Source organism: Etheostoma spectabile, chromosome 8 (assembly GCF_008692095.1).
Source record: "Etheostoma spectabile isolate EspeVRDwgs_2016 chromosome 8, UIUC_Espe_1.0, whole genome shotgun sequence".
NCBI classification, from domain to species: domain Eukaryota; kingdom Metazoa; phylum Chordata; class Actinopteri; order Perciformes; family Percidae; genus Etheostoma; species Etheostoma spectabile.
The window spans coordinates 22909072-22936197 of record NC_045740.1 but is presented as its reverse complement, the minus strand read 5'-3'; the positions used below and the strand labels follow the sequence as shown (position 1 = coordinate 22936197).

The 27126-nt window shown below is 41.2% G+C and overlaps 1 long non-coding RNA gene across 1 annotated transcript; it reads right to left on the bottom strand.

Moving 5' to 3' along the window:
• Positions 1-602: 602 nt before the first annotated feature.
• LOC116694454 (uncharacterized) lies at positions 603-26865 on the bottom strand. The gene is made up of 4 exons (XR_004333162.1): positions 26855-26865; positions 20544-20554; positions 6276-6283; positions 603-755 (listed from the first exon to the last, which is right to left on the bottom strand). It is a non-coding gene; the product is annotated as an uncharacterized LOC116694454 (long non-coding RNA).
• Between the last annotated feature and the right edge of the window lie 261 nt (positions 26866-27126).

Sequence of the window (27126 nt, the reverse complement as noted above, 5' to 3'; positions counted from 1 at the left end):
TTCTGCACATCAACTTGGCAGAAGTTTTATATCCAATGCCAACCCTTTCTCCTAAAACCCTAATTTGTGTACAGCCAGTTTGAACAGCAAATGTGTCCTGTAGTAAATGTAATGCTGGTTGCAGTGGCAGTCTCAGGCTGTTTGAGGGGTTGGGGCAAAACAACTGTAAAGGGCACCAGCTGCTTTATAGAGGGACATTTTGCTGTGGGCTTTTCTTAATCCGAATATGCCCCTGAACCCACCAGGTTCTGTTCATGCTATCTCCTTTATTCAGTAGTAAATCCTTGAAGGTTTTAGTAGTTTCAGTTTACTTTTCATTTTAGTTTTAGTTTACAAAGATGCAATAACTCTGGTGCGAATGCAGACCTCTCTCTCTCTGTGTGTGTTGGTCAAACTTGAAACGTCTGTATAATACAGCGAGGGGTGCAGCGGTGCAACACATTCTAACAGAACCAGCGCATCAAATAGAGACGCTTGGTTAGGTGCCTTTGGTGTTTTTCACTGACGCAATAAAGCTCCTTAAGCCTCGGGACTCTTGGCGTCACTTTTTGACGTTCTGGGTCGGGACTGATTTGGCCTCATGTAAAAAACAGACATTTAACTGACATGCGGCTCAAGAACGGGACTGTGAGATTTAGGAAAAGATCATGGGTGGGGTTACAAAATGTCCGTTTCAGTGACACGCAGGACAAGAAGAGGATACAAACCCCGGTCTCTTGGGTGAAGGTCCTGTGTTGTTTGACCCATGCACCACCCTAACCTAAATCCCTATGTGGATGTTTAGTTTCTCATATGTAGCCAGGTGAACAAGGGTTACACAAGTTTTTTTGGGGATTAGTACCATAGTAGTGTTCTTTTTTCCCTCAAGGGGGCATTGTTACGCTAAGAGTAGTGGGAAAGGCAAATGTCACGTTAGGGCCTAATTTTGCTGAGACACCAAAAAAAAGAAAAGAAGTGGCAGTACCAGTTGGTGACTGACTGCCGTGGTGTGGATTTCTGTTTATGTGTAAGGTAAATATCCCTATGAAGTTCGGTAAAATATGAAAATAGTTAGCAGTGTTAATTCAATTCAATTCAATTTTATTTATAGTATCAATTCATAACAAGAGTTATCTCAAGACACTTTACAGATAGACCACACTCCAGAATTTACAAGGACCCAACAGTTCTAATAGTTTCCTCCAGAGCAAGCAACAGTGCGACAGATGAGATGGTTAATTTAGAAGACTTAAGGTTGATGAGTGATGATTTTGTATTCCAGACGATTTCTGTAAATCTGTAAGAGTTGTGTGTACGTGTCTCCGCAGCGCTGAGGGCAACACTGAACAGCGGGGTTAGCGTGAGTAATGCTAAAGTACATGTATAAGCAGAATTATCTCCTAATAATGTATACTGACTACTTAAATAAGCTATGTCCATTTGTATGTTTTCTGCTTAATTTAGAGGGGAGATATATGCGTTGAAATCCCAGTGTGTGTGTGTGTGTATGTGTACAGTGTGTCTTGGAGCACAGGTTGCACACTGGAGTGAAAGTAAGTTAATTATACATTATTTTTCTGAAAGATTTTACTGAATTGTAAGAATGTTTATGGGAGATTATGTGATTAAGAGGGTATTTATGTTTTTCATGGAATCGAGATATTTTATTTGGAAGTGACTGAGTTGTGTGGAAAAATGTACTCAACTCGTTTTATTTTCTTTATTTAGAGAGGTGCTGTTGTCTAGAGTTAGCTAAGTGTTCGCCAAGTGCTAAGGGAAACTGTTAAAGCTGATGGTTTTGTCAGATCAGGAAATAGTTAACATTCTGTTTGGTTATAACCAGAATTGTCTTAAATCCTCAAACAAAACAGTATTAGCGCTGTTCGTTATGAAGCTCAGTCGGGGAATAAAACAACCCAAAAGAGAAAGAACGATTTTACTTGTGTTCGGTTTCATCATTCTTGAGCAGGCCACACATATTACTCGCTGCGGTTGTCACTCTTAACACTACATTATTTTACAGCAACACAGTGGAGCTACTGCTGCACTGTTAAAAGGGATTTGGGCTTTTAGCCAGAGGGACTATTGTTGTCAAGCTGAGAGAACTCATTAACAAAGCAAGAAGAGTTACAACAACTTCAACTTGAAAAAAGCGAGGAAACTCATTAAAAACTCCTATAATCCCTTCAGTTCCCTTCAGGAAATAGGTCAAGGTGGGCATTTGAAAAACTCAGAAAATCTGAGTCGACCGCCATTTTTTTCCCTCGGCGCCGAGCCGTCCCAAGTAAGTACATTTAAAAGTGTTTTAGCTTAGTCAGTTCATCTGTTGGTGCATTGGTCGTCTAATGTCTCTCCGTCTCAAATTATCTGTTGACATAACCTGTGATGAATTTTTCATGTTCCTTTTGTTTTTTGGAAATAATTGAGCATGTAGCTAGCGCTAGCTGGCTAGCACCGCCGGAGTGTCATAGTAAGTATTTAATGCAGCTACGGTCGAGCCTCATACTCAAGTAACAAGTATTTGGCACCAAAAAATATACTCTTATACGAGTGAAACGGTGCGAGATTTGTCCTTATTATTATGGAAAAATGTGTGAACAGTGGGAACATTATACCTGGATCAACCTGCCAATTTACGTGACATTGCGACAAGAAGCTTTGCTTGCACTCAATCAACCTGGCACAGTGTTGACAAGACAGCGAGATAACAGCAACTCATGGTCCGTGGGGAAGAAAACACACTGACCACTGGCGTAGTGTATGGACTATATTTTTCATGTGGCGTTAGATGTTGTCTAAACACGTAGTGATTGTTTTCATTTGCGTAGTTACACATCTTCCATTACACTCAGTATCCATGGCAACGTGCAGCAGTGGGGGTGAACGGTCACGCAGACCACCAGCTGGATATCAGACGTGGGTTCGTTGGCCAGCGGGGAAGGAGCCCTATGCCGTTTTATTGGTTCGACCCAGGAACCGAAGGGATTGTGTACAATCCAAAACGGCACCTCTGATTCATATTTTAATCATTTAATAACCATAAAAGACAGAAACTTAGTGATTTTATGCAGCTAACAGCTAAAGAGCTAGCCGTCACGGGGTTGTCTTTCTAGCCTTTACATGTTATTTTTTATCCTGGCTGGAACTTGTGCCTTTTTCAGTGTTGTTGAGCATGAAATCCAAACTCTTACATTCAAGATTTATCCACTTGATGTCCATAATTTATCCCGTTTTTGGTCATTTCTGCCGCTAGCTCCGTGCTACTGTCTCCAGTAAATCCTGATGCATTGCGAGTTTGTTTTAAGAGTATAAAGCGGTAAACATAGATAACTCCAGGTCAGAATACTCTAATGTGATCAGAGATAGTCTGTTACCGTTCTACAGAGAAGAATGGTGTCACTGTTTTGAGATTTGGCATACATTTGGGCCATTTTTGAAGAAATGTAAATAGTTTGTTCATTATGTTTATTTTTGACCTGGATGACTCCAAATATATAGAACTGTTTTAGACAATTATTAATAAATATTTGATACTACATGAAAAATACTTATGCATTCAACACAATTTTGCTAATAATGGTTGTATATGTATTTTTTACTTTACTTTCTTTGTTTTCAATACAGGGTTACAGGATTCAGTGTAGGCTGTGCTGTTTGGGGCAACTGCCCCTCAATGAGGTAGTCCTGCAAGTTATGCAATTTCTGAAGAACTGTCATCAGGCAAGGAACTGTCCTCTTCCCTGTGTTTATGCAGACTGTGTGTGCTCCTTTAGGACAGAAACATCTCTGAAAAAATATTTAACTAGAGACCATAGTCAAGCCCTTTCAAAGCAGGTGACTGCAAGGTTAACTTGTGAACTGTGCTCTTTTTCAGAGACTTGTTGTGATACACAGTATTTTGCATATTTGAAAGTACACATGCACAATAAGGAAACTGTTAAATGTCCCTTTAAAGTCTATAGTTTTCAGTCAAGTGTGTACAGGACTTTTTGTGCACATAAGAGTCAGTAACATCCCCTCTGTACCGTTGACAGTTTCTGAGAAAACCTGTATCAAACTTGTATTCAAGGCACTTTAAACTCTGAAAGTACAGACTCTGAGACACATTCAGACAATCTAGACTTAACAGATTATTTCATTGAAGATCAAGACCTACATGACCTAAAACAACAACTCAGGAAATAATAAATGAGCTTTGTAGTATTAGCACAGTTGTAGAAGAGTGCACACCAAAAATAATTGAAAGTGTACTGATCAAGCAGAACTGTGCAGTCACTGCTGATATCACTGCTGCTATAACCGAGATAGTTAAAAAAGTAAACCCCCTAAGTTTCTTGTTGAAAGACGGGCCTTTTGGCTCTGAATACAAAAGAAAAACTTTTTACAAGAAACATTTGAAAGTGATTGAGCCGATTGAATATGTTTTAGATGCATCTTCAAGACGGAAATTTGTTAATATTCCAATTTTGAAAGTCCCGACAGAGCTCTCAAATCATAGTAACGCGTTAGATAAAATGTTGGAGACAGGACATATTGAAACAGTTGAACACTTGTCTCAGTACAACACATACAGACACAGTCTATATTACAAAGACAATATTTTGCCCTCATCAGGAGATCTTAGCATTGCCCTAAGACTGTATATAGACAACTTTGAAGTTTGCAACCCACTAGGAACATCAAAAAGCATAAGGTCTGTGCAGTCTATTGGGTGATTTCAAATGTACCTGTACAATATAGATCATCTTTACAGTCAATCTACCTCACACGTCTGTGTGAGCAATGATGTGAAGAAATATTGGTATGGAGCTTTTAACTGTTTGTACTTGTGTTTTATCTGTTTTAATGATTTTGTGTAAAGCACTTTGAATTGCCCTGTTGCTGAAATGTGCTATACAAATAAAGCTGCCTTGCCTTGCCTTGGAGCCAGTCTTGAACCACTGATTAAAGACCTTGAAGTATTTGAGCAGCAAGGATTGTATGTTCAGAAATTGGGAAAAACTGCTAGAGGTACAGTGCTGGACGTGTCTGCAGACGACTTGGGGGCCCACTCACTTGCTGGGTTTAATGAGAGTTTTAATATCAACAAATTTTGCCGGTTTTGTTTAGCTTCGGCAAGATATTGACTTTCACGAGGTAAAGGAGAGAGTAGTTCTTCTTCGGATAGTTGAAGCTCACAAACAGGACCTTCTGGAATTAAACAAACGTCAGTTTCCGTGAATGGAGTAAAGAGTGACTGTGTTCTCGATAGACTTTCTCATTTCCACACAATCCAGGGCATAATCCCAGATTTTATGCACAACCTTTTTGAAGGAATAATGCCAAGGGAATTAAGTCTATGCATAAAGTCTCTGGTATCTGTTGTGGTTTGGGATTTTTGTTTGGGTTTGTTTTTCCCTTCTTGCCTCCTTGTGTGTGTTCTCGGTTACCTCCCCAGTCTTGTGTGGTTGTCTCTTTCTTGTGATTCCCCGGTAAGTGTCTGTTTGTTCTACTTCCTGTTTTTATTTTGATAGTGTAGTTTCCTGTCTTGTCTAGTCTTGTCCAACTTTGCTTTGTGCTTGTCTGATTGTCCTGCCCCGCCCTAATGTGATACACCTGATGTCTCACCTGTTCCCCATTACATCGTTACCTCTTGTACTTAACCTCAGTGTTCCTTTTGTCGTGTGCTTTGTCGTTTTGCCCTGTCCCTGTATGCAGCCTGGCTCCGTGTCTTGTTGCATGCGGCATGTCTCCATTTTGCCTGTTATCCCGCCAGTCCTCCTGTCTGTGATCTCGTATGCCCTCCAGCCTTTCCCGTGAGTTTCCCTGTTGGCGTTTGGTTCCCGTTTGGGATTTTTGCCCTTCCCTGTGCCGGCTTTTGGATTTATGTTGAACTGTTCTACTCCTGTGTTTGCTCGGCCTAAGACAATAAAGCCTTTTTTACGTTTCCTGCCTCTCTGCGTTTGGGTCCTCCTTCCACAACCGTAACAGGTATCCAAAAGTACTTTACAATTGATGAGCTGAATTTAATTGAATCCTACCCTTTCAAGTTTACAGATAAAACCAACAGACCTCATCCAATTTCAAAGTCTTTTGCATCGAAAAAATATATTGGTGGGAATTGCCACTAAAACTGGACATTGAGACTTCAGATGATCGCTCCCATTATACCAGTAGATGACGTAGGTTATTCTATTAGATTTGCAAGATATAGTAGAGCTTTCGACTAATGGAAATTTTTCAGTAGACATTGACATACTTTGAGTGTAAAGTCTCAGATCACAGGTGCCTATTAGGAAGTGTTTCCTGATTTCCACCTCTTGCGCTAGCATCACTTCTTAGAACGTTATCCAGAAGTGATTTGGAGATTTGGTCCTCTGGTTGATTCCTGGGCCATTAGATTTGAAGCTTTTTTTCTAACGGTGGTGCAGGATTCTCACACTTTCAGAAACATCTTGCTCACTCTATCAACAGAACACCAGCTTACTTTAGCTTAACCTCTAGATTTGCCAAGTTTTTTCAGACCTGATCTGAAAGTTCAGACCTGATGCTCTTATATGGAAACATAAGTCTTGTGTCTCTTGCAACCAATGTCTGCCTTTATGGCAAAAGGGTATTCAAAGGGTAGGTTTGTGTCCGTAGGGCACACCAGTGGCCTGCCTGACTTTGGGAAGCTGGGTAAAATTGTAGTTGTGTCCAGCAAAGTGTCTTTCTTGATAGAGCCATATCATGCATGGTACATGAAGCACCTGCGGAGTTATGAGTTGATGAAAAATCAGTCTTCTGAACTGGTGATGGTGCAATTACACAAACTAACTGGATATCAACCCCTGTATCCATTCACAAAAGCAGGCAAACTGATGGTGACATCAAAAGTTTTGTACTTCATTAAGGTATAGTTGAGCTGTCATTTTACTTAAAATGGTCTGTTCTTCTCCTTGCCCTGAAAAACATATGCAGTATGTCTATAAACGTAAAAACAGGTTTTAAACAGAATAAAATGTGTCTGAATGTCCATGGTTATTAATGTTGGTTCATTTAGTCTTACATTCTTTTTTTTGCCAGAGAAGTCTTGAGAGTTTCAAGTTGTCACTAGAAGATGCTGTTGCATGAGATCATTTCCGTGATTGTTGCAGATTCTGTTGACGGCCTGAAACTGTTGAAAAACTGCAGTTACGCTCTTCATTTGACCTTCAATGTGAAGATAAGGATTTCAAAGACTTCTGTAATCTCACGTGTTGACAATCTACCAAAGGACAAGGTGACATTGCAAGTTGTTTCTGTCCCGTCTCTTCAGACTCAAGTTTGGACACTTTCAGTTCTGCTGTACCATCATCTCTGGCAGCATCCTCTTCAGCTCATTCATCATCTCCGACGACATCCTCTTCATTGAGGAGCCAAACAGAGTGGTTTGCAGGTTGGCTTTCACAGCAATGGCCAGCTCATTTTCCCATTCCCACCTTCTCATATGACGTTGATCTGAGGCTCAGGCAGGGCAATGATGCTTTTAGAGAAGGTGGAGCACTTCTATCCATTTCAAAGGACATGAAGTCTGAGATTCTGACTTGCTGAAACAATATATTCTTTCATGACCTACCCTACACTTGAACATTTTAGATGTGTAGCCAAGGCACTTGCTGAAAAACACCCTTGCCTTCAAGAACCTGGCTCCACATGTGGATGATATGGATGGAAACACAGCATAAAGTTCAAGATGGGCAATTACAGACAGAAATTTAAAAGTTTGGTCTGCCGAGAACTGGAGGTTACTTCTGAGAAAAGGAGGTGCTGGGGACACGCAAGGGAAGAGAAACAAAGTGAAGAAACCTAGACTGTCTGAAACAAATGAACTTCCAGAGCTCCCCCAGGGAAGAGACAGCAGAACTCTTGAAGAAGACAGAGAAAGGATGGTCCAGGAGATGAGAAAAAAAACCCCAAACCTGGCCTACATCAATGATGCAATCACTGCCACATACGCACTAAGAAGACAGGAGATCGTTGAAGAAGAGCCATCTGTAGCCAAAATGAGAGTCAGATTACCTGCCATTTTACTGAAAGACAGGTAAAATGTGTACATTTTTTTGTAGTCATAGCAAAGTAGTAATGTTGTATTGTGTATATTGCTGGGCTTTATGCTAACATTCCCCCAATTGAGCACGTGTACTCCTAAAGTAAAATATTTGACGTAGCTCCAAAAAATTTGGAATCATCTACGCATCCCAGATGCTTGTTCTCTTTTCAACTCATATTTCACACTCCTCTCTCATTCTTCAACAGAAAAACGGAATGCATTGCTCAATGTCCACAAAACATTTAATAATTTTTAGTCAATTTGTTTACTTATTACATTATGTACTTACACTCAGTAGTTCTGATCACTTTAATTTAGTTTATACTATTATACAATATGCAGAGTTTAATTAAATAGGTTCTGCTTACCTTTTTTTTTTGAGAGCTCTCTGTGACCAGTCTTTCTGAGTTTTGCACACAATGCCTCCTTCGTCCCGTTCCTTCAGACGTGGACAGTCCGTGGAATCTGGACCTGGAGTTTAACAACTATTAATCCTGATTCCGTGGGATTCCTAAAAATTTAATCACTACTCGAAACCATCCTCTGCTACCAAATTTGTTGCGAATCCCACTTGGAGTGTCCAAACGTCGGGACTCAATTAGCTAAGAAATCACTCTAGCTTTGATTATGTATTAAAATGATTTATTAATAAAAACAGAGCAATGCATTCCGGGCAGTTATACGTGCACGGTCCTATTAGGAACATGACTAGTTCAGAGGTTCCCAAAAAGGCCCTTAACCAGAGGTGCACAGAAGTTTATAAGGGTTCTCCTCAAGGGAGCCCTATTGGTTAAAAGCGTCACTGGGCAGATCATAACGCCTTAGCAACAGTATTTCTATTGGCTGGGTGGGCGCGGCATCCCGTTTCAGTCTTCAGGAATGTGTCTGTGTGTGTGTGTGTGTGTTTTGGGGGTCGTTTCCTGTGAAAGATCCCCTTTGTTCTCCTCATTGTGGAATCAGCACATGGCTTCTAGCCTTACTGAGTGTGTTGTCTTCCTGCTAGTCGTGGCTAATGCTTAACAATAGGATGTCGCTCCCACCTGGATGCCAAGTACAAGTATCAACATACTTCTCTTTTATTCAGTGTCTGACATGAGCTTTGTTTCATTTGCTTATGCATAAGTTTATTCACAGTACCTAAATATGATCACAATACCTGAGTATCATTTCCCACAAGTTCCACTATACCTGAGTATAATTTCCCACACCTTCATTTTGGTCCTCCTTCCCCTGCTAGCCATAACACTTGTGGCTAATTCTGGTGCATTTACAGCAATGTTAATTAATGTACATTGTCCCTGTCAAAAGAATTAATAAAATAAGTAAATGGAACTGTTTCATCCTCTTTTTTTCAATCAACAGACACAAGCAATAACTTGTTATGACTAACATAATATGACACATTAAACATAAATTGATCTTTCCTGTAGGCCACTCTTATACATTATATTAAATAATGCTTGAACTGATATGAATTAGATATTTTTATTTAACTACTTAAATCTTAGTAGTACATACTGATTTGTTAAATTTACTGCCTTGTTACTTGTATGTAATTAGCCTCTATGAATTATCATGACAATATAACAAAGCAGTGACATATCAGTCTGATGTAAACATTAATACAACTCAATAACCTGTCACACAAGCCAATCTGCCACAGGACACAGATTGTTGAGGTTGAAGTTAATATTAATGAAACATTTACCTTGAGACAGGTCTCTGCTGTACATCAAATGTCTGACAACGTGTCAGTTGAAGTGCTGCAATGTGAAAATTTAGGTGACTTTTAACTTGAACTAAAACTGTAATCGTCAAGGAATTCACCAGGCTCATGTCAATAGACATCAATAAGTTCTATGAGGGTCTGGACAGCCATCTGCATAAACGTCTTCAGTCAGTCCGGTTGAAGCGCTTCAAGGAAGTTCAAGAAAGGACATCCTTAATAGAGAGTGTCGACAAGGATGTAAGTACATACAGTATTTGTTGTAGTTGTAATCCGCAATAGTTGTGCATCCCCCCCCTGGGAAGAAGGACCAGGATGTAGATTATGACAGGCAGTAAACCTGTGATTAATGTGCTCTGATAGACACTTTGATGCAGACTGAACGAATAAGAAAATGCTCTGTAAGATGGAGGAGATGGAGAGAAATTCTGGGTTTGTTAAATAAAATCTGCCAATGAGAAGGTCAGAGTTTAAGTTACCTCTTTGAACTGAAAGCTCAGTTTCCATCATTTGAGGTTTGACAAAAATCAGAGTTCTGATATCAACTGATTTCACGTATTGTGTTTTTGCAGGCATCAAACCAAAAGGAAGAGAGCAGCAGCTATGCAGGGACTGCTGGGTACGTGAAGGAAAAGACATGAAATATACGTTTGAGGTGATTCACCGCCTGTTAATGGGAATCGGATCTGAGATGTCCACTCTCTAAAGAATAAACTGCTCAGTTAGAGACATGGCTCAGGAAGATGTGTCTGCATTTGGCCCTGCAAGTGTTCTAATTTTTTTTCCAATTTCTCCACTATGTCGTAAGAGGAAAATAAATGTAAAGCCGTTCTGTGGGTCACAACAGGTTTTTACATTTTTATGTTCTAACAGATATCTCCTGCTCTCTGTGGAGGAAATGTCTCTTGCAGACACTGATTTGTATTTTATATATTTGATATTACATCTACAGTATATTTAGATATTAGTTTGTAGGGATGAGCCGAGTACTCGGCTGAAACGAGTATCCGGTACGGATAAAGCACTTTTGCCGAGTACAAGTATTATACGAGTAATATGAGTCAATATCCGTGCTCGGATTGAATACCACTCCTCAACTGACCGCGCAGCGTTCTGTGATAGTCACAGCGCCCCCCCCACCCTACACACACACGCTCGGCTCAATCACACACACACAGAACACGGAGAACAGCGCTCCCTCTCCCTCCCTTTCTCTCTCTCTCTCTCTCTCTCTCTCTCTCTCTCCTCTCTCTCTCTCTCTCTCTCTCTGTCAATCAGGTCCGCGGATCTGTTCCGTTAACGTTTAGGGTTTCTTCAGCTTCAGGTTGGTTTTTAACTTCGGTTTGTAGTCCTTACATAGTAACCAGTAGGTTTCTGGTAACCGTGGGGTTTGTAGTCCTTACATAGTAACCAGTAGGTTTCTGGTAACCGTGGGGTTTCAGACATGCTGCTTGGTTTAAATGCGACTCGCGTTGCGTCTGTCGTCGAAGATATATTTTTTTTTTAACCGTCTGCTTGCTTTATTAAAGTCAATGCAGATCTGAGAAACAGCATCTCGATGCTGTCATGTAAATAGTTTTCTAATCAGCATAAATATAACAATTTCTGATCAACTCATATCAATTGCATGCTTAAATAACATACCGGTTAAAGCCCCGCACATTTCAAGAGAACCCGACACACTTCCGGGTTAAATTCTGTCCACTTCCGGTTTAGGCCCCGCCCAGTCCGAGTACAGATACGGATACAGATAATTCATGTGGTAAACAGGTACAGATACAGATAATGCTGTACTCGCTCATCCCTATTAGTTTGCTTGATTTTCAAATCTGGCAATTTCTGTAAACTCATGTAACTTGGCAATAAAGCATGAGAAAAAAATGTTGACTTAACTTGATGAAATAAGTTCAACCAACATCTTTTTTTAGTTCTATTAAGTAATGTTTTCCAGTCCACATTACTTGATACAGAAAGTTGAATCAACAAATCGCGAGTTGTATCAATTATTTATTCCATGTTGAGCCAACTTGATTTGTTGTAGGAACTTGATGAAATAAATTCAACCAACAGCTCTTAAAGTTATCTCATAATATTTTCAAGTCCAATTTACTTGATACAGGAAGTTGAGTCAACAGATTGCATGTTGCATCAACTAGTGTTTTGAAGTGTATAACCTTGACACTGTAAGTTGACTCAAATTAATTCTGTCAAAGCTACGAAATGACTTGACGTAGTTAAGTTGAGTCAACTAATCATTTAAAAAAAGGAAAGGGATCATTTTTGTACTTGTCCGTAGGATAAACTGTTTTTTCTATTTAAACACTGCATATTATAGCTTATGTTAGATTACTTTGTGTAGACAGCGACTGCCAGACACTCCATGCTGTACCTTTTTCTGTTATCTTTCCTCTCCTTCTCTGTCCTCTTTGTCACTTTCTCTCCACCCGCTCTCTGTGTCTCCTGCGGTATGAAAACTTTATTAGATGCCGGCAGAGCCCTTGAGGGTAAACACTTTGAATGTCTCTACAATTATACTTCTAATAATGGCTTCACACACAGGCACGCACACACACTGAGACACACATGCAGCCGGGGGCTGACAGTGACACAGAGGAAGTGTAAGTTACTCTGTCAGTCAGTAAGGCTATTAATCTATGTCACCTAAAGCTGGCGCGTGTGTGTGTGTGCATTTTTGTGTGTAAATGGGAGCCAACAGTTGGCAAGAAACCGCTGTGTGTGTGTGTGTGTATATCTTGACCTAGACAATCTGTAGCTGGTCAACAGCAGGGAGCAGTTTAGTCAGCACGTCACCTCAGATTTAACTTCCACCCGTTGTTTCTGTGTGGGAGAAAGATTATCTATCTATCTATCTATCTATCTATCTCTCTATCTACAGAGGTTAATGCTTGTGAAAGGTAACATTTTTCAGGTCTCAGTAGCAAATAGCACAGACTGAGGTCAAGGTGATCCTGTCATGTCTCCTCAGCTGCAGTTTTCATACACAGTCCTCAGCCTCTTCATCATCTCAGCATTGATTCCTGTTCAGTGGGCTGAACCAGGCAGCTTCAAAGCGCCATAATCACATTCTGATGTAAAGAGAGAGTGAGCAGGATTCTAAAACTGAGTGTGTGACTCGAGCATCTTTGAAGCAGCGCTAATAAATGTCCAAATTTCGTCGCCCACACTAAAGAAGCACAAATAAACTTGCTGCCTCATCAGAAAGCTGTGAAAAACTCTTTTCAAAACTGGAAATGGTTGTCCTCCTGTGTGTGTGTGTGTGTGTGTGTGAGAGAAAGTTACACCTCCACATGGAACAGAAAATGCAATGTTTTGCAAAGAACAGGGGTAAAATGTATTTACTCCAATTACTATAGCTTTCCTGAGCATTTTTGTGTTTTAGTTTATCAACAAGAATTTCCCATTAGGTGGTAATGATACTCCCCACTAAAGAGGCAAAAACACTCTTCTAGGCTTTCTATCACTTTATTTTAGAATCTGGATCAACACTGCACAAACAAGTGGAGAAAACAAAGTTAATTAAATGCTTAAAATCCTCCATTCCACTTCCCCATCTTGCTAAAAAGATCCCATTGGTGCTCTTTGGATGCTTTTATATAGACCTTAGTGGTCCCCTTATACTGTATCTGAAGTGTCTTTCCCAAAATTCAGTCTTGGTGCAGAATTCCAGCCACTAGATTCAGTCCCACAATGAGATTTTCTTAGGATATGCCATTTCTGAGTCTGTAGTTTTTTTTGGGGGGGGGGGGGGCAACAAGGTGGAAGCTGTGGGTGTGGACTTGACCAACTGCCACTTTGCTTGTTTGAAAGCCATGATGTCTCCCTTTCATGGGTGGGCCAAATTCTCTGGATGTGCAAAGCAGAGAAAGACCTTTGCCCCTTATGACGGGCAAGGTTACCTCTTCAGGCTCAGAAAAATGTAACATCCTTGACCAGAAAAAACAAAAACAGTCTTCAGTTCAAGGCCAACAATAACATTTCACTTCATGAAGCATGTTTTGAGGGTTATGAACTTGTGGGTTGGTTTTGGGCGCAGTGCATAAAGTTCCACAAAAACGTCTTTGAAATACCTCATAAGTTCTCAAACGTTGCATGGATACTGGAGATTCAGCATGCACGTCACTCAGAGTAACAAGCAGCGTGCTCTGGCCAGATTGCAGAGATTTGTAAGCACTGGGTTTCTCTCTCTTGCTCCACTGCATGTGATTCATGGCAAGCACACAGCTTCATTCAGTGCATTCTCAGGACCTTGTGCACACTACTCTCTGTATGACAGACAGAATACCAAAATTAAGAAACTGTCTCATTTACTGTCATTTAACTCATTAAAATGACTTTTATTTTGCCTTGGTTTACAGATTGTTAAATGTGCGTGCTAGGATCACCTGACGCATGTGAGAGGTAACATTAGCATGTGGCTTTTTGAGACCTAGATTCACCAATGAATGCTGGACATTAGCGTACCGATAATAAGTAAATGGGGCTTTAAAAGTTGATGCAAACTTACTTCCAAAAATTGTCTTTATAAGAAGTGTATGTATTTAGGACTGTCAAATGTATTTGGGAATGAACTGGTAGTTTTTTTTAATGTTAAAATTTGTTATGAGCTGTAAACCAGTTGTAACTTTTTATAAAACAAAGTTACTTGCAACACGCCAACTGAGGCAAGAAAACAAAACAACAAACTTGTTTAATGCACGTGTTCCTAAAACATTAAACTTATTTTAACCACTTTTGCCTGTGTCAGCTCCATCAACAAGTTGTTGATGTACTGATCAACCACTCTCCTCCGTTCAAACTGAACAGCTCCAGGAACTTGTCTAGCTGAGACGTACATGTAGATTCCAGTGGAACTGCACTGCACCTTCCAAACGCCCCCCCCCCCCACAATTAAACGGTTTTGGATAACATAATTTCTCACAATATGTATTATTATACACACTCTATATGTGTTACTCTGAGAACGAGCCTTGGGGGGAGTGGCAATGCTCCCTGGAGTAGCTCTGACGGTCTCCTTGAGAAACAAAAATCAAAAGGTAAATACTATTACAATACAATAATTTTATATGGAAAGAGTTTACAAAAAATGTACACATGCGTTTGAAGTTTTTATTTACCAAACCTGTAATGACTAAAAGAAAAATGTTCCAGTTCTTGTAAGGGTCTTGTCATGTTACTTTAAGCTTATGAATTCATAAATGCTTCGATAAAAATTTGCACACACAATCAAATCAATCTGTTTGCTGATGCTGAAAGCCAAAAAAACTATAATTACAAAACAGAAAAACTTTCATTGCCTATATTTTTTCTCTAAATGGACATTCTTTCCGAGTTCACCTGTTACTGTGGGCGTGTCCTGACAATTATTTTGCCATAAGTCCTAAAACTGAGTTTTGTGGAGTCAGTTTATTGTAAAAAAGAACAATTTTATGGCAGAAAGGTGCATGTTCCTAAAACATTTACACTTTTCATGTTTCTGCAACTTAATCTTAATTGAAAGAAACAAACATTTTAAAATAACGTATGGCCAGTTCCGGTGAAGGACTCTGAGTGTAACAGAATTTCTATGTCAGTATGATTTATTTTTTATTTATGACATTATTCACTAGGTATGACAGAAAAAAATAAGGTCCAACTTTGGATTCCAAAACAACTCAAAATGAGGAACTAGGAAGCTCTACTTGAGTACACTAGTTAAGGTTTTTTTCACTCCTGATGGAGGTACAGGAAGAAATGCTCTGCTTTGGATCATCTCTACACCCTATCCATCTCTCTCTCTTCCACTGACCTTCTGCCTCCCCCGTCCTCCCTCCCTCCATCCTTCTCTCTGTTTGATGAAGAGAATGAGAGGAAAGATAGAGATTGCACCCTGACGTGAAAGATGCCAAATGTCTGGGTCACTAACACACTGAGAGCCCACCGCTCTGTGTGTGTGTGAAAGTAGAACAGTAGGGGAATCAAATGAGGGAGTTGAAGTGTTTTGTTAAACCCTCAAATGCGCGCACACACAAAAACTTGCAGGGTAAATTGTGGGTTCTGAGGTGATCTTTCACCTTTGTTAGTAGAACCACTTTAGTATTAAATACTGAAATTACACCAGACTGCTTTGTACTGTACTCATCTAACATGACATTTTGAAAGGAAAGCTCGTAGAAATAGACAGTTCTAGTTTCCTTTCTATTCAACATACTCAACGTGAGATCATTGAGAAACAATACTGAGATCCAAGGCATTGCCTAAAGCCTGAAATTGCACTTTTACCCTCAGGGTGAATGTACCGTTGGATTAATGTATACCATTTTTTTGTATTTGTTGAAGGTGTTTTCCATTTATAGATTACACATTTACAAACGGATTGTCCATCGGTTCATGCATATAATATAGACAAATCTATATCCATAGTAAAGTCTTTATAATAAGTAACTTTAGCTGTAAGTATCACATACACAGAAAATGGACCCACGGATACACAACTCAAAAATGTAAAACAATAGTTTATTAACAATGATTGAACTCAGCAACCAGGAAATCCAGAAAAAAGACAAGAGTCAAAATCCAAAGGAATAAAAAAACTCAGGCAAAAACGCTCAAAAGCTGTAAACATGGGAAGACAGAACTTAAGCACACAAGACAGGGGAGACAATGAGACACAGGTGCAACACATTAGGGCGGGGACAGGTAATCACACAGGCAGGGAAGATATAACAGAAAGCAAAACAAGACAACTCAAAGTAGAACAGAATAAAACAGGAAATGGAAAACCAACATACACAGGGAGGGGCCATGACAGTACTCTTCCCTTACAGGCCGACACGAGGCGGCCCAGGGTCCTCAGGATGTTACTAGTGGAATTCCCTAATGAGTTCAATGGCAAGGATATTGGTGGCTGACACCACCAGATCTTTCTTGTAATCCTCCCAGTCCACAAGGTATTGACAACCTCTCCGGAAGAGCGTGAGTCTCTGTAGTAATGTTCCCCTCAGAAGAAGGCAAACCTGTGGAAGTCCAGAGATGTATATCAGACCAGGGTCTAGAGGGCACAGAAAGGGGACGCAAGAACCCTGCTGGAGGTTAATGAGATTTGTTCTGAGCACAAACAGGACAGGCTGCCAAGTACATCTTCACAGAATCCCCAAATTCCGGGCCACCAGAACCATTGCCGCACTACAAAATAGTCCTCTTTACTTCTGGATGACATAAGAACAGAACACTGGAGTGGACCCATGGATGATTTGAGATCTAAGCTCTGGAGGAACAAACAGGAGAGTCGGCAGACAGGCAAGGCAACAGCAGTTTGTGTGACTCTTTCCTCCACCTCCCATGAAATAGCACCAACAACACAGGATATTTGGAGAATGGTCTCTTCTGACTTCAGGGGAGACCCAGAGTCAAACAGTCTAGATAAAGCATCTTGGTTTGACATTCTTGGAGCAAGGACGATATGACGTGTGTGAAGTTGAATCGGTTGAAAAACAGGGCCCAACTGGCTTGACAAGAGTTCAGTTGTTTCTCAGACTGTAGATACTCCAAGTTCTCATGATCCGTACAAACCAGGCACGGCATATCAGCATCTCAGAGTACATCATTAACAAATGCTTGGAAAACAGCAGCGGCATTAGTTAATCCAAAAGGCCCGACTCATAGTCAATCAATAGATTAAAAATAACGTGACCATTTCACAAACTGCTGTGAGACCGTGTTATGACATAATACACATCGTACAGCCAGAGATACTGCTTTACGGCCAGCTCTGAGTCACTTCCTTTTTTGTCTCGAGGCATCAACAACACAGCTGACAGGTTAGGCTCTCCCTGTCAATGCACGTGCTACAAAGAGCTTTGGTTTGCTAATGTTTTAAAGGCCACGCTGAAATATTCGCACGCACGCTTTGGATGTCATCAAGCAGGATCTCTAGTTCTAAACCTGTAACAAATTGAAAGGACATAAGTACTCATTCATTCAACTTTCAACCTATAATCCATCTTGAACTTGTAAAAACTGCAATCAAATTTGAGATTTCTCAACAACTTAGCTGTCTAGCTCCATAGACTCCCATAGGATCACCCCCAGTGGAACTCTAGTGGCACAGTAACCAAATTCGGTACATACAATGGAGCTTAATAGGGAGTGAACAGGCGCTCCGTAGAAGGGCTCTGGTTGTAACACAAAATAATCCGAGCAGCCTGAGTGTAAGGAAAAGGGCCAAAGCTGAGAGCAGGAAATCTGTTCAAGCAGCAACATATGAGTCCAAGCAGAAAGGTTGAGCACAAGCAGAGCAAATCCAAGCGCGAGCAGTGGCTATTTGAGTGTGAGAACAAGATTTTGAGGGAAATTATTACAAAATCTGAACGTAAAATCAATGACAAATGCTCTCAAATTGAAAGAATGCGCTCTTGAATAAAGATAGGAACTAAACTCTACATGTTAACTGGCACAAAACCAATGAAAGTGTTAACACTCTTTGCAAACGACTCTGCTGAGAAGGTGAAGATCAGGAGGATCACAATATCATGAAGCACGTCTTAGCAATCAAGAAAAGAATTCTAATATGCACTGCATCAAGCTGACAGTGAAGACAGAGACACGCCGAATGGTTCCGTCGGTAGGTGTCCTTGCATACGAAAGGGAAGGGGTTGTAGATAAATGTTGTTCTCCACACAGCTCGCTTCTCTCATATATCTCCTTTAGTCCACAGCCAGCCATGACTGCACCAGACAAGGCCAAGCTCTCAGTCCGTGTGTCTGTGTGTGTGCGCTACATGTGAGTGTTTATGAGAATGGATGGGAAGGGTGTGTTTTCTGACTCTGAGGCCAACCGATAACTCTTGAGATTTGCTGCTGTGTTGCGTGTGGGGATTGTTTGTGTGTTGTTGCGTGTTTGTCTGTGTGAAATGTTAAGCAGTACCTGAAACACCTGCCCCTCACACTGAGAACTTCTAAGATTCCACTAAAGTTCTGCAAGAGCTGCATTCACTGATTTGTGAAATGTAGATGTTTATTTATAGTTAAAGATTCTTTTAAGTTTCCAATGTCCATTTTTACTTTCTAGCCAGTGTCGACGGGGACAGAGAGCTGAAATGTGACTAAACATGAAATATGTATCTTACCTCTCCCCCTCTTATCACAACACTACACGTCTTCTCTGTCAGAATTCTTTGGCACTGCTTGCTTCTGTATTTCCCCAACAAAGCATTCACACAACACGTAGCAAATGGATTCTTTTGTATAGATTTTTGAGAAAATGTGTTTAATGTTTCTGTATATTGGACAGTTTATTGTAGTAAATAGCAATGTCACACCACCTGAAACGTCGACTCACACATGTTGGAGAGGCTGGATAAGCAAAAAGCAAAAACTGTGACACACGCAAACAGTGCAGAACGTAGGGTGGTTATGGCACAGTGAATATGCTACATGCCTTGGGTGTGGTAAACCTGGATTTGAATCCCACTCCGTTACATCTACCAACGTGTCCCTGAGCAAGACACTTAACGCATCTAGTTGCTCCAGAGGCGTGTGACCTCTGACTTATGTATAGCAATTGTAAGTCGCTTTGGCTAAATAAGATGAAATGAAATGAAAATAAAATCTAATTTAACTGAGGCAAAGTAATAAACAAATAAAGTAAACAGCAAAGCCACAGCAAGCTGCCAAGTTTTCCCCTTCTGCTGAAGGCACTTTAAAATCTCAGCCTCACCTGACTGGAACATACCAATAGCACATGTAAGTATAGGGTTAGCTAACATAGAACGAAAGAGCAACATTAGGCTCGTTCGAGATGAACTGCGCCTCGCCTGTAAAGTAGACGAGAGCAGGCGGGACAAAAAGCTGCGGTAAAGACGGACAGTTTCCAGCCGATTCCAGCCGCCTTCAGACTGGACAGGAAGTGACAAAAACACTGTGGTGCGATTCCGATTTAATAAAATATAATCAGACCCACATATCAGCTGGTACACAGTCTCTAGTTGTTTTAATTATGACAGAGTAGCTTTCAGAATCCTCTACATGCGATCTGTTGCTGATTTTAATTAACAACACACTGAACATGATCTGTGATCTGCTCAGATTTAGTTTCTCTGACTTCTAAACGTCACTATCAGCCACACAACGTGAGTTCTGTACAGAATAAACCTTTATATCAGACAAACAGCAAATTAAAATCCCTCTGATTCAAAAACAATAAAAAGTTTATATAAAACGTCATCATGTTGTAAACCAATCAGGTGTTAAATCAGCTGAGAAGCCGGCGTTTCCCAGCATGCTCTGGGTCCGCCTGGCTCTTGCAGTCGGTGAAAAGCAACTGCGCCGCCCGCGTCTCAGAACTGCGGCCGCCTTGCTCTCGTGAGGTTATCGTTGCCTACGTGTGCATGACGTCAGAGCAAGTCGGGGTCAAGTCGGACACAAATCTAACCGGCATGCAACGGGCGCCGATCGCCGGTGATCCATTCAGCGCAGACCTGGCTCATCTCGAACGAGCCTATTAACACTGGGGATCTGGAAAATATCATTACATGTACATCAATCAGTTGCTGCTGACATTCATACATTTATGGGTGCCCATAACAATTAGCACCCCAGATATGGTAAAAATGTCATTCACAGCAGAACTGTCTTACCTATTGTTCTACAACTTAGGAGTGGCCAGCCTCTCCCAGCTGAAAGGACCTAATCAGGCACACCTGTAAGTACTCGCCTTGATTAAGCTGGTGAGCAGCTGATCTACTATAGGCAGAACCTAGGGCTGCACAGTTAATCTAATTTTGACCACAACCACGATTTTGGCTTCCCACGATCAAATTTGCAATATTTAAAATGCATGATTCCATTCATAGAACGCTTCGGTTTTTTTGCAAAGCCCATCTACCGCTCCATAAACCACTGTCTAATCATGAGCCAGTCTGAGTTGTTCCCCGCACAGCGTAGCTTAGTTTCTAGATGGAGACGATAGGCTCGTTCGAGATGAGCCAGGTCTGCGCTGAATCGATCACCGGCGATCGGCGCCCGTTGCATGCCGGTTAGATTTGTGTCCGACTTGATCCCGACTTGCTCTGACGTCATGCACACGTAGGCAACGGACATCTCACGAGAGCAAGGCGGCCGCAGTTCTGAGACGCAGGCGGCGCAGTTGCTTTTCACCGACTGCAAGAGCCAGGCGGACCCAGGCGGACCCAGAGCATGCTGGGAAACGCCGGCTTCTCAGCTGATTTAAAATCTGATTGGTTTACAACATGATGACGTTTTATATAAACTTTTGTATCGTTTTTGAATCGGAGGGATTTTAATTTGCTATTTGTCTGATTTAAAGACTTATTCTGTCCAGAACACATGTTGTGTGACTGATAGTTACGTTTAGAAGTCAGAGAGATTAAATCTTTAATCTCGTTGCACAAGAACCGTGTACTTGTGTATAATGACAATAAAGGCCTTCTATTCTATCTGAGCAGATCACGTATCATCTACAGTGTGTTGTTCATTAAAATCAGCATCAGATCGCATGTAGAGCACTTTGCCAGCTACTCTGTCATAACTAAAACAACTGGAGACTGTGTACCAGCTGATATGTGGGTCTGATTATATTTTATTAAATCGGAATCGCACCACAGTGTTTTCGTCACTTCCTGTCCAGCCTGAAGGCGGCTGGAATCGGCTGGAAACTGTCCGTCTTTACCGCAGCTTTTTGTCCCCGCCTCCGGCTGCTGCCGCCTGCTCTCGTCCACTTTACAGGCGAGGCGCAGTTCATCTCGAACGAGCCTAGTCACGGAGGATAGAGCAACAGGAGGAAAATTCAACAGAAAGCAGTCGGTTACACGTCGGTCACAAGGTTTACCAGTCTACCAGTAAACGCAGCTTTTGGCTTTTTGTAGCTGGATATATTTGTCGTTTCTAAATATAAATCTGGATCACATTAACAATAGTGAGATGCTAGCTAGAGTTGCATTTCAATTTGAGTGAGAAATCGGCAAAAAAAGTTTTTTATTTCTCTGATTTACTGCTTTGTTTTTATGCCGCCCAGCGCTCTCTCTCTCTCTCTTAAGTCAATCTCTACCTTGCTTGTCCACACACCATTACGTGCACGCGGGTGCTCGTTGAGCCTCCATCTCTGCCTTTTCCACCAACTGACAGTTCGTGAAGTATAAATAAAACATTAGTATTTGGGGTAACTAAGGAACATGCTGGAGTAGCTTCAGCAGCCCTAAAATAGGCCTAACAATGTGCCAGTCTACCCATATTGAATTGGTTGAAATGAAGGATTTAGCAAAAAGCAAAACTTTATTAATTTTGGGCACAGGGCCTAGTAAAAAGGGAGAAAGGCAGCATTTCACAAGCAGATTCTGCCTTTACACCAATAGAAGCTTTTTTCTTTTGCATGCACAGACTTTAGACTACTCAGGATTAACTGCCAATATGGTCATATCCTCCCATGTCACAATGCCTGAATTTTTGTCCAATACAGCAGAGATACTCTTAGTTCTCTGGCACTAGAACATGTATGCTGCGCCACAGGGAGAAGAAATATGTCTGTGTGTTTCAGTTAGTGGGCGTGTGTGTGTGTGTGTGTGTGTGTCTGCCTGTTAAATGTGAACACCTTTTTATGAGGGACTGTGTAAAACCGGCAGGGCCACAATTTACCCCTTTCACTTAACACTCTATCACACTATCTCTGTGTTTCCCCACACTCATCCCTCTCTCCTCATAAATCTATCTCTCGTTCTCTCCACTCAAAAGTCCATTATAGCCTCCTGCCTGCAGCTTTCTGTGTTTGTTATCAGTCCCACTCACATTATCTTGGCCACTCTTTTCGACTCTCTTTTCTCTCTTCATTATATTGGTAAAATCAGACCTGATGTTCTTTCTCCATCACTTATTTTATATTTGGTCCTATTCATCTAACTGCCTACATGTCACCGCTTCCTCTCACGCTCCAGACATTTTTCTTGCACACCTATTTTTGTCCCTGTGCAGTGCGTCTAGTCTTCGGCATTCTCTGTTATTTTATACTTACTTTACTGTTTTCCTTCTGCTACCTATAACCCCGTTCCCCCTCTTTGCTTTTCTTCATGCACCACCCCCCCCTCTCTCCCTGATTCTCCTCCCTGGTGCTGCATGCACTTTATCACTTTTGGCAGCGCCAACTTAAAAAAAGAAGAGAATTTATGCAAATGTGGGGCTGAAAAATGAGTGTTCACCTCCATTGCAATGTGCAGAGGAAAGTAGCGAAGCGCCTCATTACAATATTTTCTCTTTGTTGTGGATCCGCTGGATAATAATTAAGAATGATTTGTGATGTTGGAAAGAAGCTGAGTCTCTTCTCCCAGGAAATTCACCTTATACTTTAGTTTCTATACATGTAGACAGACATGGAGCTAGAGTCATAACCAACAATCTGATTGGAAAGCAATTTGACAGAGTCAGAAGAGGGACAGACCAACTGCTCTCAAAAAATGATTCAAGCCCTTCTTAGAGGTGACACATTTCAATTTAATTTTCTTTATTTCAATATATCTATTTGATATCGTAATCACACACTCAATAACCGGCAAAACACGTTCACTGACATCTCCTAAAACTGGGAAAACACATTTACTGACTAACTGCCTTCACGTAACTGCAAAGCTATAGGCAGTTTGTCAGTGAACGCGTTCTGCCTGTTAGTGAGTGTGTGATTTGCCTAGAAACCTGTCAGTCAGCAGTTACACATGTGATTGGAGGAGGGTTATGGGGGAGGGGTGTTAAGGATCGGTGCCAGTGCTAGTGGCAGGTAGGTTAATGCATCCATGATGGTGCTAATGAGAGACACAAGCAAGTCAACCCTTGTGCACCAGCAGTAACACTGGCCCTAGCAGTCGTAAAAGACTTTGAAGGAATTTGACCTACAACAGAAAACCACAGAGTTTGAGACTAATGGAACATCCTTTAACCATGGCCCAAAGCTGAAGGGGGTCATGCTTGATGGCCTTGCACAAGAAACAATGAAATACACAAAGTATCCAAAAGACCATCAGTGTGAAGAGGTAGCAGCAGCTTCGACAAGGGCCCATCCTTGTCTGGGGCAGCTGGGGTCCAAGACAGGATTATGGGGATGGAAACAGTCATTTAAGTGTAAAATGCAGAACTATCGTACAAAACTCAGCCGACCTGGACATCCTGAAATCCCTGTGAAGTCTTTTAAACACAAACGAGAAGGCCAAAATCAAGAAGCCTAGAAAGGCTGAAGTTGACTATATTCCGCTGCACCTAAAAGGCGAGACCACAGACAGCTAAGAGAACGAGAGAACTGATTTATTAGGCTCGTTCGAGATGAACTGCGCCTCGCCTGTAAAGTAGACGAGAGCAGGCGGCAGCAGCCGGGGGCGGGGACAAAAAGCTGCTGTAATGTTGGACAGTTTCCAGCCGTTTTCAGGCTGGACAGGAAGTGACAAAAACAATGTGGTGCGATTCCAATTTAATAAAATATAATCAGACTCACATATCAGCTGGTACACAGTCTCTAGTTGTTTTAATTATGACAGAGTTGCTCTCGGAATGTTCTACATGCAATCTGTTGCTGATTTTAATTAACAGGCTGTTAACAGAGGGGTGGATCCCTCTCTCTCTCTCTCTCTCTCTCTCTCTCTCTCTTCCCATCTCCTCTAGAAAAGATAAATCAGATAGATCAAGTTGGGGGGAGTTCTAGCCCGACCAGGCTCCTCTCTTTACCCTGTCTCTCTTAGTTATGCTGTAATAGTTTTAGACTGCTGGGGGACTTCTTTTGACACACAGAGTTCCTCTCTCATCTTTCTATCTTTCCATTTATGTGCATCCATGTCCCAGAAATGCCTGTTGCTAACCTAGCTCCGGGGAGTTATTCCCCGGAGTCCTTCTGTTCTTTTTCGCCCAGCATGTTTCCTCGGATCAGGGAGGCGCCAAAAATCAGGGTAGCAGCTGTCGCCACACGTCCTGCGATGCCATGTTACATCCTACCACACTCTGCTACGCCCAGCTACGTCCTGCTGTGCCTTGTAACGCCCACAGTGCCCTGCTATGCTACAAAGAACTACTACAAACAAACTACTATTTTATTTATTTATTTTCTGTGACTGTTACCGCCACTCTTCATTCTAATCCCAACCGGCCCATCAGACACCGCCTACCAAGAGCCTGGGTCTGTCCCAGGTTTCTGCCTAAAAGGAAGTTTTTCCTCGCCACTGTCACACTGTTGCTTGCTCTGGAGGAAACTACTAGAACTGTTGGGTCCTTGTAAATTCTGGAGTGTGGTCTAGACCTACTCTATCTGTAAAGTGTCTTGAGATAACGCTTGTTATGAATTGATACTATAAATAAAATTGAATTGAAATTGAATTGAATAGATGATCAGTGATCTGATCAGATTTAGTCTCTGACTTCATAACGTCTCTGTCAGCCACACAACGTGAGTTCTGTACAGAATAAATCTTTAAATCAGACAAATAGCAATTAAATCCCCTCCGATTCAAAAACACAGGCCTTTTGTCAAGCCTATTGTCAGAACTGAAAAAGCGTCACCATGAAGTGATGATAAAAAAATGGGAAAAACCTTTTCCCACAGACGACTAGAGATTGAAGACCCTGATTGAAGATTTTGTAAACAAATGGCCTGCTTTATTCCAGGAGAGTGAAGTAAGTAAGTGTACATGTTTGTATGAGTTGATATTTTTTATGGTCAATCATGATAACTATCTGCACCATTGTATTGTGACACTACTAGGGCTATAGATTTACACACGTCAAATCAGACTTGTCAAATCTAGCCTATACTCGACCTATCGTTGAATCGTGTGCATATAATCTTGAGAAGCTGCAGTCTCTATTCACTGACTACTGGTCACTGTGCATTTCCAGCTGAACTGAGGCTTAGCATTAACTATTTTCTCTCTGCTCGCCTGCCATTCACCAGTCTTGTGCTGAGTTGTGCATGTCCGCTGACAATTGCATTCATGCGGCGGTTCCTTGCGAGTATTCTAACTAGGCTTCTGTTTAAAATATGATTTAATAATCTTTGATGTTCATTAATGCTGATAAATGATTGGAACATCCCGCAAGGTGCACGCAGCCAAACAACATCTGCCTTTTTTTTCTCTTCTACCACACACATACATATGGAGGCTATGCCCACACATGCAGACTGTACTATGTAAAATCCGACGTTGAGCTCCCCAATAGAACCAAAATGGTGGTAATTATAACACATTTAAAAAAATGGCTGCATTTTGTTTATTTTTCTGGTAAAATGCAGAGTTTATGCGGCTCACCACCAAGCCACTGCAGTCAAAGTTCGTGTCACAGCTGGACCACTTCTCAGATAAGCTGATGCAGATCTTTAAGAGCAAAGGAGGAGTGAAGGGGCAGTGGATTAAGGAAGTCCTGTCTATCACAGATTTGGTTAGTAGATATGCATATAATGTACTAAGCTGCTTATTTAAGCACATTTTATAAATGTTTTCCAAATATGGGCTGGTTTCTGCTGGGGCAAACTGGATATAAGTAGGAGTATTACTGATTGTAGGCACCAGAACTGTGGCCACATTGTGACTCTGTTCATTGTGAAAGCTGTTCTCGTCATTTGATTGTTCTCTGCAGAAAACAATTAAACCCTTCCACCGAATACCTAAACCCTTTAACTCAGTTTGCAGCTTGTCTTTATTTTGTTTCAACAAAGTCTCTTCTTTCAACACAAATTCCTCCCTCGCTGTACGTGAAACTTCCACAACACCTACTTGTATAGTGCTTTTATCCAAATAGTATGTTTTTTCATTTTGTTCACCCACTCACACCATTGGCTAAGTAAAACATGCAAGACAACTACAAACTTGCAAGGCAACTTACTACAAAAATGACCGACAGATCTTAAGACAACCTGCTCCTTTCCTGTGCCACCTTGACAACCACATTTGGCTAAATTGTGTCTACCTTTTACACCCCTACTTCAGTGTGACAACATCAACACCAGGAGGGAGTGTATCCTGAGAAGCCTCGTCATCTACCACAATGAAGACAGACGCCTTCTTCAAAGAATATCTGGTAAATTCACCACAATATGTTTGTCATGTAGTGTTAAACAGTTACTCCTTCATACTTCTTCCATTTCACACTATATTACAAAGCCTTATGGTTAATTGGATAATTATTGTCACTTCCAGCAATGTGATGAAGTTTCTGCTGTTGATGATGTATGCCCTGCATCACTGTGTGTGTGTCCCCTTATTTCTCTGTTTCTCTTCTCTGCTTCGTCATGGTTTTTTAGATTTTGTTGATGCTTTTTTACGTGTTTTCCAGACAACCTCAAATACACCTTTGAGTTTTTCTAGAGGATCATAATGAATTTGGAGAGGCATAAG